Genomic DNA, 5,403 nt, shown 5'->3' on the forward strand with positions numbered 1-5,403 from the left:
ATTTATGCATATTATATAGGTGCAATTTATTCAATTTTAAACATATTTTTTAGAATATCTCAGAGGTTTTTTTTTTTTTAAACAGTAAGTTTCCCCTATTATTAATTATAATTTTCAATATTCACGTATATATTGATTCCAATGCGCTGTGAGAAGATGTTAACATTTTCAGTATTTTCTAAATATGGTCCGCATATCCTTAATTAATTCCTCCCATTTATGGGAACCAAATTGATTATTCCGTTCACGTCCGGAAGACATGATTTATCAAGAGTGTGCTTTTGCTGCTCATTTAAAGTACTCGAAGTGGTTTAAAATTCTTGATTTAAATTATCTTTTTGAATTAATAACTGTTATAATGAATTTTCCAGAATAAGAAAGGAAAACTTTTAAATTAAGTGTAATTATTATTATAACAAGACCTAACTAATAAACGTTAAATATGAATAAATTAATATTTAATATGTTTATATAAATAGCAATAAAATAGCTATATTTGAATTACAAAATAATTCATTTTTAAAATTTATTACAAATGATGAAAATTATAACTTTTTTGCCCTGCATTGCTTTATATTAATTCATTATCAATATGTATATAATATATATAATTATCTTAAAATAAATAATTTATATTCCTCGAACAATATAATTTATTTGCCGTTTTAAAAAATGACCATACTAAAATAATCAAAAGCATAAAACATAATATTCAAAATATATTGCATATATTTACATTACACATAAATAATATACATTAATAAATATAACAAAACTAATTAATATTCAACAATACAAACGAATATATTGTATATATTTACATTACACATAAATAATATACGTTAATAAATATAACAAAACTAATTAATATTTAACAATATAAACTATGGTATCCACGATAATATTTTAAAATAGCTATTGAATCTTATGGAATAATCTATCTTGATTTAACTCTCACAAACTTATCGATGAAGCAAACCATAGGAAGGTATTCGTGCATGCAATTCTAAGGTTTGAAACGAATTTTGTTTAGAGGGGGAGGAAGATATTTAAAAGTGCTCATAGATAAAGGAGACAGGGTTCAAATACTTATCAAAGGGGGTACTTGCAGCACGAGAAAGTACTCAAAGTGATAAGGGTCAAAGGAGGGAAGAAGACAAAAGGGATGCAAGACCCAAGGTAGATCAATAATGGATGCTAAAAGGGGCCATTGGGAATGGCCCATGCAAACCCAAAATTGTGGAAATTCCAATGGAGGGGTAATCAACGACCTCGAGACTCACGCTTGCTGGTATCGGATGATGTCATATGCTTTTATTTTTAAGTTTATGGGTTTTTGGCCCACTCCGAAAGAACTTTGCGATTAGATCAAACATAATTAGAAACCACCTAGGGAGATTGAATTACATATGGGGTCCAAAGGTTTTTTCACTATAGTCTTTGTGAACTTGGAAGATAGAGACTGAGTCTTTGATGGTAGCCTATACTTTTTTGGATTAGCTAGCTTAAACATGTAATCGTGGATAGAGAACTTCTCCCAAGAAAAGGACACATTTATTAGAATTCTAGTATGGGTCAAATTGTACTTGTGACCCCTGACGTAATGGTTGTCATCAACTATCAAGCTCATTGGAGATATATTAGGAATGTTCATCAAAATATCAAATGCAATGTTGCAGGGATGATACACACAATTTGGAAAGATTTGTGCGGAAATGGATGTATCATGCATGCTACCATAACCAGTTCAACTCGAATTCAACGATGAGAAATGTGTACACTCGATAGATTATGAAAAAATTTCATTTCGATGCACACATTTCCATGAACATGGGTGTTTGGTCTGGGAATTCTATCTAAACAAAATGGAGTAACAGGGGAAAGAATAGGGACAAAGGGATGTCGATGTCTATGTGTGACCAAATGCAATGGGATGCACGCATGAGAGGAATTAACAAAGGAATAAAGGAGGTAGTAAGGCTTCGAGGAATAGCCTTGAAGTCTTGGGAGAGGAGAACCAAGAGGAGCCAAGGAATAAGTAAGAAATCAATGAAGACCACACAAAAGAAAAGGGGGAAGAAATGGTACAAGAGGTAGGACATTTTGTAGGAAAGGTGGATACACCAGATCTGTCTAAAGTTTTCTTAGGAGATGCGAAGATGACCCTAAGAGAGGTTGGCATAGAGTATCTAGATCTACAGGAATTGGTAGAAAGGGAAGGGATCGACCTATGGAAAATGGTAGAACAAGCCCAACAACAAGGGGTAGAAGCCATCCCATCGAAGCAGAAGGATATGATCCAATACCTATTCTTGATAAGTGAAGAGTCCAAATTAAGAGGACAAAAATAACCACATGTAGACATTAGGGAGATGGGGGTGAAGGTGTTAGGCTCGCTTTTGATAGCAACACCACAAAAATTCCAATGAAAAAGGAGGGGGAAGTCTAACATCATTCTCTTTAGGAGATGGGATCCATGTTGATGAAGTAAGTTAAGACGAGAGCTCTAAGTTAGAAACCCAATCCCCACGGTTAAAAATTAAGATTGTAACATGGAATGCAAGGGGTATAAACATTCTGGTTAAGAGGGAGAAACTAGTTCTGATTTTTCTTCAAGAGACAAAATTCTCTAGAGAAAAGATAATTGAGGTAAGTAAGAAATTAGGTAGAGGATATACCTTCTTAGGGGTAGAATCATTGGGAACTGTAGGGGGTGTGGTAACTTTGTGGAACCCAAAGACATTGAATCTCATAAATGCAGAACCAAACAAATTTTATTTACATTTGAAATGCAGGTCATAGGAGTTAGGGGTCACTCGTGTTCACGAAGATTTATGGGCCCCAAAGAATAGACGATAAAATCAATTTTATTAATGACATTACTGAACCAAGGAACAAAACCTACCATCTCCCCTCGATTTTAGGAGGCGACTTTAATATGATAACATCCCTCTCAGAAAATAAGGGAGGTCAAACGAATGTGCACAAAGATTCTAAATCCTTTAAACAATTTATAGAGGAAGCCAAACTAATTTCTATGGAAACAACCAATGGAACTTTCACCGAGAGAAATAAATGAGGAAGACAACATCGGGTGGCATCAAGACATGATAGATTCTTAATTTGACAAGATCTAATGCTGCAAAGGTTAGAGATGGAAGCGAGTCTGCTACCCTATGGAGGGTCAGTTCATTGGCTAGTAACATTAATGTTAGAAATGCTAGGCACACCTAAAAATATTCCTTTCAGATTTTCATAGTTCTTGATAAATCACCCCTTATTTATGGAAAACATCAGAAAATGGCAGGAAGATCTGATATCTGTATAGGGCTTGAAGATGTATGTATTACTAGCTAGGTTAAAATATGTTAGGTTGAAACTAAAACAATGGGATAGGATGGAATTCAACAATATCTTTCAAGTTAAAAGAGACCTGGATTCAAACATGGAAACGATACAAAAAGTATTGATCGAGGAGGGCTATTTAGAGGAAAGGATAAAATAGAAGATGAAGCTCTTAAAGCTCTGAGAGGAGAGGTCTAGGAAGGAAGAAATTATAAGGAGAAAAAATTCATAGGTACTATGGCCCAATGGAAGGGGAGAAGAACACAAATTTCTTCCACCAATCAACAATAAAGCACAAAAACTCCATTCGAACTCCTAGGATAAAGGATGATAGTCGGAAAACACGTGAAGCTCACCAGGATATGGAATGAGTTTCGGTTCAAAATTTCCAAAGGATTGTAGAAGAGCTATGCATAGATAGAATGGAAGCTATTCATAAGGTAGTAAAGCACATACCAAAATTGTTAATGGAGGAACAAAATAGGAATCTCAGCAAACATGTTTCAATGGAAAAAGTATCCCAAGTCGTAAATGAAATGCCAAGGGGTAAAGAACTTGGCCCGGATGGTTTTACTACAAATTTTTTCATATCCCACTGGGAAATAGTTAAAAGGGATGTGTTTTAGGTGATAAATAATTCCTAATGATTAGTAGCACTCTTGAAAGCTCTTAACTCTACCTTCATGACCCAGATACCGAAAGAAGACAAGGAAAGTACCCCAGAACAATTCAGGCCTGTAGATCTTTGCAATGTGTTGTACAAATTCATATCAAATTTTCATAGCTAACATGCTCAAACCACTACTCCTGACCTTGATATCAAAGGAACGATCAAGTTTTGTGGAAGGTAGATAAATTTTGGACATTGTGATACTAGCTTATGAGATTGCACACTCCTTCAAGAGCCAAACAAAGGCAGGGATAATAGTTCAATTATATATATCAAAGAAGTATGATAAAATTAGCTAGGAGTATATGGAAGTAGTGCTTCGAGATTTTGGCTTTGATAATTGTTGGATCACTTGGATAATGGCCTTGCCATCTTCTCCTAGTTTCTCAATTCTACTAAATGGGGATACAGAAAAACCTTTTTTCCCATCTAGTAGAATTCGACAAGGGGACCCATTATCACCATTCATGTTTGTTATAATGATGGAAGGCCTCAGGAGGAAATCTATATGACTAGGAGAGATGGGGAGATTCGGTGGCTTAAGTTAGATGAAGGATCCCAAGCTACCACACATCAACAGTTTATGGATGATACCATGTTACATTGTATCCCCACAATAAGGGAAGCCCGCTCTTTTAATTTGGTGTTGCATACCTACGCATCGACTTGAGGTATGGAGATAAACCACTCAAAATCTACAATCGTCTTCTTTAACACACATATTATTATTCAAAGAAATTTTATACCATCTTAGGATTCCTAAGGAGAAGCCTTCCATCTAAATATTTGAGCATTCCCTCAACAATTCAGACATGGAATAAAGTGAAATAGGAAAAGGTCATCTCTAATATGAAGGACAAAGTTAAAATATCGACAATAAAGCCTTGAACCTTGCAGGGCATCTAATCTTCCCCAAAGCAGTTTTGCAATAAATTCTAAGATATATTTTATCCACTCTCCCAACTCCGAAAGGGGTGATACTAAATATTAGGCAAATCCAAAGGAAATTCCTTTGGATAGGAACTCAGAATAAAAGGAAATGGGAAATGTTAGCATGGGATACAATTTGCAAGCCAAAATATGTAGGGGGCCTAGGATTGCCGGATCCAGAAATAATAAATAAAGTTCAAGGGGAAAGAATATGGCGGAGATGGTTAAAGGGGGAGGAAACACCATGGGCTCAACTTTGGAAAGAGAATTATGATCCAAACTATTCGACGAAGGACTTGGTTCAATTATATGGTTCCATACAGGGGTCGAAAATATGGAAATTGGTTGGGGATAATAGAGAAACAATTCAAAATCATTGTTTATGGGGAATCAAAATAATGCCAGGAAGCTACAACCTAAATTGAATAAGGACGAATGGAGGAACATTGAATTATACA

The sequence above is a fragment of the Pinus tabuliformis genome, chromosome 1_2, assembly GCF_031772625.1.
Source record: "Pinus tabuliformis cultivar Carrire ecotype Pingquan chromosome 1_2, CPIR1, whole genome shotgun sequence".
Classification (NCBI taxonomy): Eukaryota; Viridiplantae; Streptophyta; class Pinopsida; order Pinales; family Pinaceae; genus Pinus; species Pinus tabuliformis.